This window comes from Rhagoletis pomonella, unplaced genomic scaffold (genome assembly GCF_013731165.1).
Source record: "Rhagoletis pomonella isolate Grant_MI unplaced genomic scaffold, Rhpom_1.0 Rhpom_scaffold_00013, whole genome shotgun sequence".
NCBI lineage: Eukaryota > Metazoa > Arthropoda > Insecta > Diptera > Tephritidae > Rhagoletis > Rhagoletis pomonella.
Window position 1 is genome coordinate 3,220,174 of NW_023458567.1, and position 14,180 is coordinate 3,234,353.

At 33.3% G+C, this 14,180-nt stretch overlaps 1 protein-coding gene across 1 annotated transcript in view; it reads left to right on the forward strand.

Annotated features, from left to right (window-relative positions):
- Positions 1 to 1,478: 1,478 nt before the first annotated feature.
- Positions 1,479 to 14,180, forward strand: part of LOC118748511 (relaxin receptor 2) — a gene marked incomplete at its 3' end in the record, with an annotated part of 96,925 nt that continues 84,223 nt past the window's right edge. The window contains 1 exon segment of the mRNA XM_036483010.1: positions 1,479 to 1,728.

Genomic DNA, 14,180 nt, shown 5'->3' on the forward strand with positions numbered 1-14,180 from the left:
CTGAAATACTGTGTCTAAAATATCGATAGAAATATGGCTTTTTATTTTTAGAAGCAAAAAAATGAGTCAAAGAATGAATGGCGCATATTTATAGTCGAATGAAGTCAACTCTAAAGATAGTTATAGACTTTTTGACCGATATTCCCTAGAAAATTATGTCAAAAGGCTGCAACTGACTTTGGAGTCGACTTTATGTTGACTATGAATATGCACCAATGAGTTTTAAATAAGTGAAAGTGAAATTCTCATCGGGCTTAAGAAAAAATTACTATTAAATAGGAATAATCTACAACCAAATGAAGGGCGTTACAACAAAAATCGCAAGCTTATGAACTGAACCTTTAAAGCGCAATTGTAACTGGAATTGAAATATCAACCCTGGTTGGCATTTAATAAACCTTCTTCGATTTCAAATTTCAAATAGAACGCCTCAAATCTTCCTGGGAAAAAAGCTCAATACCAGAGCTTTTTATTAAAGCACTACCACCGAATATGGGTGCTTTGTACCCCTCACACGCTGTTTTACGTTCAAAGTGGCGGATGCCAAAGCTTTTTCATTCATAAATTTTCGTTGAAATGCCGGCACGAATTCTGCTGGTGCCGAATAAGTTTCGCTTTGCCGCCATAATTCCGACGCCGACGTTCTGCGTGCTTCGGCGTTTGCGGCTGTCGGCTGTCGGCTTGCGCTTTGTTTTTGTTTGATTTGTTTTGTTTTCGCCTTTTTGCTCCTTCATTTGTTGCACACACGCAGCGCCGCCGTCTGGGAGTGTGTAAAGATGCCTTTGTGGGCGACTAGACGTGGCTGCCTGGCTGGCTGCTGCTTGCAGCATTTCTTCAGTTGTCTACGATAAGCAGACGCGTATGGACGTGCCGCAAAGTATCTATGGAATTTAGAAAATCTGAGAATTTAATTGGAAATATTGTTAGTTGAATAAAAATTCGGGAGATGTGCTGAAATTTATTGGTAAAAAGAACGAAGAAGGTAGACAATTTTTAAATATGAATTGAAAATATTCGAGTTGTGGTAAAAAAAATTGTTGATGATAAGAGTTGTAAACAAAAAATAAAATAAACATAGATCGAAAAAAGCAAATAAACTTTAAATAAAAAAAAAAAATAAAATATAATTATAAATTTTATATTTATAAAAAATTAAAATATTAAAAGATATTTCAATTATATAACTGATCGACATGTTCTGCGGTCAATACATAATTACTACTTCTCAAACTAAAATATGTAAGAATAAAAAGTAAAAAAAAAAAACAAAATGTGTATCTGCAAGTTTTGAAAAGATGACAACCAAAAACTTTTTTTGAGAATTCAATTTCAAGAGCAAAATAAATTAAAAAACAATTAAACAAATTTGGTTTTAATGTGGTTGAAATAAATTCAATTAAAATAGAAAATTTAAAATAAAAAAAAATAAAAATAAGTTGAGCAAATTAAAGTTAAAATAAGAAAAAAAAAGAAAAAAAATGCTAAATCTAAATTCAAGCTAAACGAAATTCTTTGAACTAAAAGGAACCTCCAAAACACTACCAGAAGCCCATAAAACCAATTAGAAAAAAGTGAAAATATTTCGAAATTAAAAACTAATCAGAAAACAGCTCAAAGGCAAATGATTAGCTAAGTGTTTAAAAGCATTTACAGATACCGCCTGCCGCTTCGTTGGAATTTTCGACGTCAAAAGTGGATACTACGCTGCGCTTTCAAGGCAAATAATAGGTAAATAATTCCATTTACAATAACAAATAAAATACAACAAATCCCAAATTAAGTGACGTTCGTGGCATTCTACTTGGCAGCATTGTGGCATGTGGTTGCGCTGATAACAATCACAGCGCACAAAAATGTGAAAATAAAATACTTACAGCTGAGCGCGCACGCACACTCGATATAGAAAACATAACTGTAAACATTTTTATGGTCGGAGGACCGACGAGGGGTTGGGGAATTTAAAATGTCTCCCAGTTAAGTAAAAAAAAATATTAAACATTATTGTCGAAAAATGTACGCAGTCAGGTTCAAACAATCTTTGCATACAAAATGTTTTAATTTCGGATATACACATACATATCTACATACGTAAGAGCGTACCCAAAAGCAACAAAAAAAGTTCTGCGAAAGTTTAACTTTTTTGTTTACTTTTGCGTTGTTAATTTACTTGTTTTTTTTTTTGTTTTCTAAACCACTGCCCTGGACTTTATTTGATGTCATCGTGACAGCCATAGATTTCCGCTGAATTACCGGAGCGGTAGCTGGAATATGATATGTACATATGTATGCACATTGCTTGGTTGAATAAATATTGCGGTTTGGCTATTCTCGGATTTTTTATTTTGCGACAATAAAAAAGTCGCAAGGAAATTCAGATGTATAAGGCCAACAACGATTGATGAGCAATTTTTTATAAATAGAATATTTTCGTTGGTTGTTTGGACGTTGAGGCGTTTTCACTCTCATTTATACAAATAAATCGAGCGAAAATTCCGAAGGAAGCCTTTAAAGCTTCCTGCTCAAATATTTATTTTTATTTTTGAAATACCTAGCTTTCATAGACTCCATGGCTGATTCATTTCTATCTCTCTCATTCCGAAACCTTCTTAAAAAGTGTTCGTCTCAGACCCTCTGACGCTTGTGGCCGCCGCTTCCACATGCCTGGAGTTTCTTGGAAGCTTTCACCTCTCGAATATATGGTTTCAAACGAGGGTTCGCTTTTCTTTAAGAATAATTTCCTAGATTAAAGTTTTTTTTTCCAACAGCGCGACGAGATGAGCTTTCACTTGAAAAATTTTAATAAATTCGATATTCAACTTTAAGAGCTTGAAGTGGCTTTCGCCTTAACTAGAAAACCTCCCACTTTGTACAAGGAAGCCACGTTATCACATATTTCAGTTTCAATTTGCGGAAAAATAGAAAGAATTACTTATCTTTAGTATGGGTGTTTACGCGGTTACAAGGCATTTACGCGTTTAGATGAATACTTATTGTATATGTTTGTATATAAGGGTGGTCCAAAAATGCATGTGAAAAAGTAAAGTCGCAATTTTTATGCTCTTACCCCCTAGGATTGTTCTATACCGAAAAAATATGTGTGTTATATGGGAAGAAAACAACTTTTCGTAGAAATGGCATGGAATTCTTGAAAATCAATATTTTTCTTTCAATTAATTATTTAACTATATTTTATAGGTCTGCCAAAACCCACAGAAAATGCCACAAATTAATTAAATAAACAATTAGATATTCTTATTGGAAGTTTCCGGAGGAGAGTCAGAGCTTTTCTAATAAAGAATATTGATTTTCAATAATTCTATACCATTTCTATGAAATATTGATTTTTCCTATATAAAATACATGGGCAACTTTGAGCGCTTTGAGCGACCTATAAATATTTTTTGATTCCAAAATATATGTACAACAATCCTGAGGAGTGAGAGCATTAAAATTCCGATTGTACTTATTTCGGCCCACCCTAAAGTATATATATTTTAATTGAAAAGTCACTAGCAGCGCATGGAAGGGCTCTTAATACCAAAAAAATATTTAGTTTAAATTTTTTTTAAATATATTTTGACATCCACAAAGTTGTTTTGGGATTGAGAAGGGAAGCTTTCACACGGTAAGGGGCTTTCATATGATTCAGTGAAAAGCTTTCCCCAGTAGGTACGAATTAGTTTGGTGAATAGGAAAAGTGAGGTATTCACACGATAAAGAGCTTTTGCATGAGCTTTTACCATGTTTTTTATTTTTTTTAAGAAAATTGTTTAAAATAAAGTTGAATTTTAGCGGACAAGCAAGTAGGAAGAAAAGCTTTCGCTATAAGAAAAGTTTTCCAGGCAATAGGGCAGGATTAATTTGCCAAACGTATATTCCAAAAGCCACAATTTCTTGGTCGTTTATCGACTTTTCACTATGAAAGCGCTATGTTGCAATGCAAGAATTTTCATCCAACAGGTGTTTACATGGAGCATTAATGCTGAAAGCTCTTCAAGCAAAATAAAATGAGCCTTTTCTAGGCTTTTGAATTATCCATTAAACAGTCAGTGAATTCGAAAGAAATTTTACACAAAATAAACCATCATAAAAATCATTTATCATTTTGGAGAGGACAGAAAAGTACAGCACACTTTGTATCATTTATCATTGTTGCGTGCGAAAAAATTTCTTTTTTCTGAAAAAGTTTTATTTTGTCATTTGTCATATTATCAACTTCGATACAGTTACTCGTTTGCGCTAGCTCGAAACCGCTACTTAATTTGCTTCGATAATTTTATTTTAGGCAAACACACACAAATACACGTACGTACAATACAAAAATCAAATCTATTTGCATTGCGGTTTTTGCTTGTGTGATTTAAGTAAATATATATTTACATACATACGTGTGCTTAGCATACATTGCGGCGCATTAGCATTTTCCATGGTTTCTACGCCTTATATAATACGGTGGCGTATACATGAAAATCCATATGCTTGAGGAATTCAGCAACACAAAGTCGTCTGTAAATAAGCGTTTATATATTTTCTTTGTGAATACATTAACAAGTATTTGTCAACTTCGTCTCACCGGTTTTGAGCCAGATATTTGCATACTTATTTATATTTTAAATCAATTTCGCATGTACTAGTTAATCAGTTAGAAAGTTCTCCTCAGAGCCTAACAAGGAAATTGTATCTAAAGCGTGAGCTTATTTTGAAAAAATAAATGAATGAATAAATCTGTGTTCGTATGGAAAAGTAGCTTATGTCGAAAGGCTGGCTTTAGTATAATGCGGCAATTACTTTAAACGGTAAGGAATTTTTTGATGAGACTTAATAAGAATATTGACTTGCTAGTATGGGAACTATTTCTTCCACGTTTATATGCCAAAAGTTGTTTAACGGCTTAGCGCCAGTGAGTCATTCGCAATCGTATGCTGCGAATGTCGATTTATACTAAAGCCAGCCTTTCGACATAAGCTACTTTTCCATATGAACACAGAAATAAAAGAAGTTAATTTGAGAGAGTCAAAAGGGGCACACAAAAATTTAAAAATAAAATTTAACCTTTCTATTTTTAACCGACTTAACAAAAAGGAGAAGGTTATCAATTCGTCGGAATATTTTTTTTTGTTTTTTTTTTTTATGTATTATACCGCATAACTTTGGACCACGTTAACCAATTTATATAATTCTTTTTTTAAAGGAGAGATGTTACCCCACAGGTGGTCCCAAACTAATTTGGTTTAAATCCCATCATTGGATCATGAAGAAATTAAAAGAAAATCTTAAATTTTTTTATGAAAATTGAAACCGGTTTTGTTTTTTTTGCTTAAAAATTACTTGTATCATATAACGAAGTTCTTCCAAAGGCAAAAAAATATAAATTTTTTTTCGAAAATTTAAATATTTACAATTTATTGGATGTGGCCAATTTATTATGGTTGTGTTTTCGTTATAAGGTTATATTTGGGGTTAAATAAAGAAATGTAATAAAAGAAAAATAAACACAAAAAATACAAAACTTGGAAGTTTAAAAACCCGTAAAAGCAAAAACTTATATAAATTTTTGGCTAAAATGTTTTTTATACTCTAATGGCCTTATTCATAAAAAATAAAGTAGGTTTAAAGAGCTTTATAAATTGACGTTTCCATACATTTTTCAATTTATAAACCTTTTATAAAGCTCCTTTATTTTTTATGAATAAGGCCATAAAACTCTAACTGATTTTAAAGTTGTGTGAAATTTTCAAGATGTTTTTTTTTTTTAAAGATGTAAATGTTTGAACTTTGAAAAATTTTATTGCAAACTCTCAATTAAAAAGAATATACTTCTTTTTCATAGTTAAAAAATGTGTACCCTTAAAAAGAAACTCCCTTCTGTAATATTTCAGGATCTTTCAAGATCAGCTGGAGGTGTTGTATAAAAAAATTGAGTCTAAAATGTTTATAAGTTTTTATTTTCACGTTGTTTTTAATTTAAAAATTCTGTTAAGTGTTTTATTTTTCGAATTTCACCATCGAAACGAGACTATAACCATTTTCGTAACCATAATCGTTTTTGAGATATTCAAAAAATAAACTTGCAAATGCTGGAAATTATCAAATTAAGAATTTTGCGTTACTTTCGAAAAAAAAGTTTACTTTTTTTCTTTGGTAGAACTTTGTTATGTGATAAAAGCAGAGATCGAAAATTTTTTATTGTGTTTCTCACTGACACAAATACAAATCTCTCAAGCAAAGAGTGTTTCTCACCGTGCCAATTCTCTCTGTATTATCTTTTGGTGTTTTCTGTTGTGGGTTATTTATCAACTGCTTAAATTTCCCTTCTGCAAAGACGCTTTGGCAGGGACTTTTATTTTTAAGTGTCCTCGTTTTTGGGTTATTGAAAGACAGAAAAATATAAGTGGATGTACATAAGTGGAAGAAAAGCGTTAGGCATATCTTTACACGACATATACGTACACATTTATGCGAGCATTTGTGACACAGAAGAATCAAAATAAGCTATTTAATTATATTATATTTTATTATATTAAGCATTTTTTCGTACGTATATACCAGTGTAAGCTTTGCGAGACAGTCAGTCCTTTCTTTACCTTCAAACCATTCATGTCCAGTGACCAACCGCAGCGTTACTCTATTTTGGACTTCTAGGTGGTTCAAGAGAGTTTTACAACTGCCCACAACCCTGGATGAGTTCAAAGCCTTTAATGCTGCCCGACTATCCGACATTTCTGGCAGACATCTGCCATTTCTTTACCCTCTATTCCTTTGTGGCCGAGCAACCAATATACTTGCAGTTTTATGTTTGCGGTTAGCCTGTCAGTGGCTTCCCAGCTGCGAAGGACATTATTTGATAAAAAAGTATATATGTTGGTAACTTCCTTGACTGAGTTGATTCACTATTCCGCGGAGTCTTGTTCTGTTGCTATCCTCATAACGAAAACCGCTGCTTGAAATATGTTGCGCTAGTCAGGTATCCTTACTGCCAACATGACGTTCAGCTCCCAGCAGTATATTCCAGCACCCACTCCCGCTACGATTTTAGAGCACTCTGCGAAGAATGTTGAGGGCTATACGGCAACGTTTCATTCCCTTGCGTCATCCCTCTTCCTCAATTGTTATGCGAAACCTTCGTTCCCAATTAAAGTAAGGTGCCTGGAGGTTCTGTAATTCAATTCCCCATGGCCGTCAATCTAACTGCGGATTGAGAGGCACGATTTTCCGCAATTAGGTCAATGGGCAGTAAACTGAGAGTGTTGCTTCCCTGGTAGGAAGCGCTCAACCTTCTCCATTGGTCAAATGTATGAAGACTTTTTTGCAGCATCGAACATGAACAAACACATACAGCGCACTTCTGAATACTTCCGCGGAGTTTGCTCTCCGGTAATTTGTTTCTCCAGCGAAAGAAATCCTCCAATAATTAACTCTCAGGGAGTAGCATTTTCCCCGAAAATTTGGGAGGAGGAAATTCGAACTTCGAAAGAGCTGTTTGACACTTTTTTTGACAGCTCAACTTCGTCATTTAAAATAAAAAATCCTCAGTAAACTTTTATTTGTGATAGGAGGAAAGGGAAACGAGAGAAAACTCCCAGGGAGTTTCTGTTCGGAATCGGCCATACATATAATCTCATTTGGTACGAATGCCCGTCATCTCTTCTTAAATTTGAACTGGATACAAAATCGGTTTCGGCATTTCGCGTCATCAGTGTAATTTCTCGTTGAGCCTAGTTTTATGCAAAAGTCAAACCAGCTGTGGTCTCACCGTCCTAAGTTTTACGGGTGCTGCACTAGCACATTCTCCGCTTTTGTTGCTGCGGTCGTATTGCTTGGAACACAAGTGACATGCGTAAATACTGCAATTAATAGCGCACCCCTTTTTCTAAAGTAGCACACCAAATCCTTTAATCTGTCAACTAACTTACGACAAGGGTTTTGTATTCTCAACTAGTGGCCCAGCATTTGTCACTATTTTTAGAACGAAAAAAAGTACGACTGGCAGTTGTATGCATTTTTGCGTTTTCTTTCCGCACAGAGCGCCAATTTTTGTTGTTCCTTTTCTCTAAGCCACTTGCATTCACATGCGTAAAATTGTCAAATTAATAGCTTGTGATTGTCGCAATTGTCGGGCGTCGAATTGCCGCAAATGGGTAGATAATTTTGAAAGGGAAAAACGCGGAAAAAATGCGAGTCGATACCAGCGCAAGCGAAATGCAAGGGAATGTGAGCAATATAAAGAAAAGTAATGGCTTGCGGGCTGAGAATATAATCACATATTTGTAAAGAGATGCTGTTGTATGGAAGCGAACCCTTAGTGGGGAGTGGAGCCTGCGTAGCCGACGTCAATTTATTAACAAATTTTTCTATTTGCTTTTATGTATATCAGCGTAATATTTATAGTTTTTGATGCGACACTTTTATGTTAGGGATGTCAGTGGCAAAAATGCATCGATGTTTTTCTTTGATTTGATGCATCGAAATGTACATCGACATTTTTGCATGGATGCATCAATTTGCATAGGTAGGGACACGATATCGAACCGAAAGTATCGATACTCATTTAAAGTATAGCTGTAAAAATATCGGGTACCCATTAATACCGGAATAAAAAGGTTCGGATGTCCCAAATATCGTATGGTTTTGAAACTATCGTGTAAAAAATATCGGAATCGAATGCCAAAAGTATCGATATGATATCGTATCGTATCAAAATTTGTGTCTCTATGCATAGGATTTTTCAGATAATGTTATAGATGATATTTTCTTACGATATGTCATTAGCAAAATTGTATAAAATTTGAAATAAATTACTGCAACTGAGCTAATTATGTTTCTAACGACATTTTTTGGAGCCATTTCAATTTGTAGGTCAAAGTCACTTCTCTTTTTTGTACAATTGAAAAACTGGAATTACGGTCCAATGTACTAGAGATGTCAGTTTTCAAAAAACATCGATGCATCGATACATCGGTAAAAAAATTTCTATAGAAATATCGATAGCAAAATCGATAAAAATATTCATTAAAATATCGATAAAAATATCGATAACCAATTCGATAAAAATAACGATGAAAATATCGATAACAAAATATCGATAACAAAATCGATAAAAATAGCGATAACAAAATCGATAAAAATAACGATGAAAATATCGATAACAAAATCGATAACAAATCGTTATCGATTAGTTCCGAAAACATCGATAACAATATCGAAAAAAAATTTCGATAACAAAATCGATAAAAATATTGATAGCAAAACTGATAAAAATGACGATTATTATATCGATAATTTCCAAGAAACCCGAAAATCTCTAAAATCCCGAAATAGCTCCCAGATTGAGTCTCTGTATCTCTATTTATATCATTTTCTCTAGAATTACCTTTATTTTAATCTTTCTTCCTCTATCTACATCTTTGCTTTTAGCGGTATCCTCATCCTCATCTTTTTCTTTATATTTATCTTTGTTTTTACTTTTATGTTTATCATTTTCCTAATCTACATTTTCCCCTTCACCTTTGCCCTTATATAAGTAAAGTGTTTAAATTTACTTTGGTCTCCATTTTTGCCTTCATCTTTACGCATCTTTGTTTTTGTTTTTATTTTTACCTTTGCCTTTGTCCTCTTCTTAATCTGTTATAGGGTTTATTCTTTAACCTTTTATTAGCAAGTTTTTGTTAAATTCATACCATGTGCATACACTCAAGCAGCACTTGTTTCAGCTCGAACCATTTCCGTTGCACCATTTCCGTTGCACCATTTCCGTTGAATTTGCCAATTTAGTCCCAACCAACCAACCGCCGCTAAAGAAGTTTCACTTCAAAAATGTCGAAGTTAAATGAACTGAACGACACCGGTGGCTTGTTTTCATAGTGTGTGTTTGTGTAGCATTAACCTCAGAAAAATATATGTAAATCTTTTCTGCGCCCAAAAAAATGATTTTTTTTGCAGCGACCTGAAAATTTGTTTATTTTTTCCTGCTGTCGCACTTCGCGTTTATTTATTATTCCATAAAGCCTGTTTTTAATATTTTAATTGCCACATTTCGGTAGCTTCCAACTACATACATATACGGCACCGTTTTTATAAATTAAATCACTGTTTGTGAGTAATGTTTCTTGTACGCGTTGTTTTGTGTTTTTCTTTTAACATTATTTTTATGCCGTTTTTATACCAAAGTTGTTAATATGTAGCCTAAAAGTATGCCTAAAAAGGTCTAACCTGAAATTGTACTTAAAAGATTTTATCCTAAAAGTATACTTAAAAAACGTTTGCCTAAAAGCTATCCAATTAAAGCGGCTTCAACGTCTAAGCGTATGCAAACAAAAGTAGAAAGTTTGCATCAGTAGCGCAAGTTGAGGTGAAATTTGTGTGCAAATGATTTTATTCCGAAGATAAGCGGTAGAAATTTATTGTGGTTATTAATTGCTTGTCAATTTACTAATTGCCGAGAATCGTTCAATGCGCAAAGTGAAACTTTTTCTTCTTATTTTTTCAATAAGCCCTGCTTTTACTCCTTTAATGCTTTTTATTATTTATTATGTCGAGAATTTTCCTTGGGCGAACAAATATTATTTTCCCCCAATAAAATTTAATTTAATTTTATAATTTAATGGATTTCAATGTTACTGTGAACTTAAGTTCCACTAACCGGCGGCTAAAGAAATATTAAATGCTACTTCTCTACTTGCTTTTACTCGTTCTTTTTCGGTAGTTGAACTGCAATTTTTGAACGATTTGCTGGCATTTCTGTACAAAAAGATGGTAATTACAGTATTTTAAATTTCAAATTCTTGCATACATACGAGTACACGTACATACATACATACATATATACATATGAAAAATTTCAAAGAATTTGCTTATTCGACCTTTGACATGCCGGCCAAACAACAAATGATAGCATCGACATTTATTAATGACTATCTAACCGTCTTCGTTGATAAGTGACAGTTTTCCGCTCTCTCGAATAAGCAAAGAAAAGGGTTCAATGGTGCATGTTGAGATTGTCTGGAGTTCATTTAAATTTACAATTGGACAGAAGTAGCAGAGCAACAGTTGTTTGATAAGCATTTCATTGTTTGTTTGATGCGTAACAAATGAGAGACGCAAAAAATTTTGTGTAATTTAATATTTCGTGTCATTATCCCTCTCACTTTTCGTCCTTATTTGTTTTTTTTTTTTGTTTAAATCCTCCTAAAATATTTTCAATGTGTAGATGTAGATTCATATATCAACATCGTGTGCCATTTCTCATTTTGATATCTCCTCCAACTGCTCTGAGCATCTTGCTGCTGAGGGTCATACTAATCGACCTGTTTAAAATACTTTTTGGGACGTGTCATAGTTCTAGCGAGCGTAAAAAATCGTCTATTAGGCTGACACCTGACGCAGAGTGTATTAATTAGACGGTGTACATAGGTTGTTGAGACCTTTGTGAAATGGTGTCTAATTCCTTAGTGTCCTTATAAACAGATATTGCAGTAATTCTACAGAAGAACAGAAATTTGTACATAACTGTTGTCATACATACATATGTACATTAGGGTGTCTCACCAAAAAAATGATTTTCCACCGAGTTTGTAAAATTTATTATATTTTAAGGCTTTCGTCAAAATAAATACGTGTGCTTAACTGATTTGAAAACAACTCTAAAAATCCCATTATTTTGATTCTGTTGATACAATTTTTAAATATTTTTATGCAAACCTGTTAAGCGTAGACTCTTCTATCTAAAGTGATTTTTTAGAAAAATTTATTTTTTAAAACTATATAGCTAGGCTTATAAAAAACCATATTTTTAGTGGCACTTTCTAATCGGTCTAGCTCACGTAAATCCTAGTACTTTTCTGAAATAATTTGGCGAAAGTCTCAAAATATATTATATTTTATAATTCCGAACGGAAAACAGTCCCGTTTTTATTTTTTGTATGGAGAGTGATGCACCCTAATGAAAAAAGCATACACTAGTCCATAAAATAATAGAAGTGCGTTATTTACGACTTTTGACTTTTCTTTGTTTTATTCTTATTAAATTTTTATAAAAGTATGTATCGCTCATTATCTTACAAAAACAATATAAATCCAAATTTCAAACTTTGTGCAGTTATTGTAAAAATTTCAAAAATTTTTTTTTTATTAAAAATTTTTCGAAGAATTTTAGGTAAGCATTTTTTAGCCCATTATAGTTTAGTAACGTGCAAGTTTTAAGTGGCTACAAATTACCGTTGATTTTTGATATTTTTTTGTTGACGGTGTCACGCATTTTTTTCCATACAAATTATGTTCTACAAATATACTTTCGTCTAATTTATCACTGGTCCGATGAAGATACAAAATATTCAATCCAGTTATTTTTAATTGTCTTGGCCATAGCTCCAGAAGTCGGTAAGATTTAGTTAAAAATTATTTTTGAGCTTTTCTTATTCAGCCCTGGCCACTAAGAGCTTCGTGATCTCGCATTTAACTCATTTGGTTCATAGTTGGCTAGCTATGCTCTCTTGAGTAAATGGGTTCAACGATAGGGCAAAGAGGTTTAGCGCAGGCTTTATTTAGTTACGTTTTATTCTGTAATCTAGAAGCCCTGAAAAAGGAATGAACGACAGAAAAATTAGCTCATTTAGCCTTAGTACTAGGAATAGAGAAGACCAAAAAGAGAAAGCAGAAGAAACAGAAAGATATGATGAGTGAAAAAGAAGACACAGTAGAGGGGGGCAGCCGGATAGGAAAAATTCACAAATTGGAGAGAAATAGAGGGGAGAAAAAACATAGAGAGAACGGCTAGAAAATATAAAGAAAAAAAGGAAATAGGGAAAGAGAAAGGGAGGAAAGGGTGAAGTGAAAAAGGGAGAACGCACAGAGACAATTTGGGGCGAAATGAAAGAAGAAAGGGAAAGAGCGCGGCCATCGCCCCAAAAAAGTAGTTAGGCTTTTTTCAAACAAATAACCAGTTAATAGTTAGCACTAGTGTTCGCGTAAACAGATTAAAGTTAGATTTAAGCTAACATCACTTCCTGCAGGGACAAGAGGTGGAAACCTAAAAATAAATGCATGCGAGTTATTGCGATAGAACAACGGAGGCGGAAAGCACTTCTTTATTAAAGTATATAAAATATAAAGAAAAACTTTCACTCACCTAAAATGACCGAATTAATTTTAGCCAACGGATTTTATTAATAACCTCCAAATAGTGAGAGCTTCTTCTATAAACACTAATTATTCACATTCGACTATCTTAACAAAAATATTTGTATATAATTAGCTAAATAATTTCTCTGTCAGGAATTTGTTTATACTTAAAACAAAAAACATTAATTCTACCTGAAATTTGATTTTTATGACGTCGACAATGAAAATTATGCACCTTCTAGGTGAATAACTAAATTTTGTTAAAATTTTCGCGGCGCACAGGCAGACACACATAACAGGTTAATTATGGCGTGATTGTTGTTGTTATTTTCGTGCGGACTATTAGCTAAAAATAAACAAAAACTAAAGAAATTGCTTCGTGGTATTTAAAAGAGCGGGCGGAAGGGGGGGGGGGGGGAGGTGGGGGGCAAATGGAAGCTGAGAAAAAGAAAATCAAGCGGACAGAGGAACACAGAAATGTACTTAACGAGATTAAAATATAAATTTTTATTAATTAATGAAGTTCAGTCCAATGATCCAAAATTAAATCGAAAATCAATGCAAACTTTTAGAACAAAGGAAGCCGGCTAACAGAACAGAATAAAAAAAAAAACAATTGGAAATATTTCTAACAACGCAAAGCGAAGCTGTGACAAAGGCAGTAAGAGAAAGAAAATACCAAAAGCGAACAGCCAGCCGTGTTGCGAGTGCAAAGGTACCTGTTTAATATTTTTTTCGCACGAATAGCTGTCATTTCGCTTATAAATATAGCAGCGTATAGTAGTAAAGCAAGTACATAAATTAACAAATAGACAAATGGGACTGCGTGTGTAGGTGTTACAAATATAATTTAACGCACCTAAAAATTTGCACGTAAAAATTTTTGGTTTTTCTGATAAACCTGTAATGGCCTTGAATGCCTTAGAGTTCATTTCACAGCTACTACAAGGACTTATACATATATTTATGTATGTGTGTACATTAGGCATATGACTTTTTTTCTAAAATTAAATATACCAAGGTATGAGGAGAAAACGCGGAATGATGAAAACCGAAACAAAAAT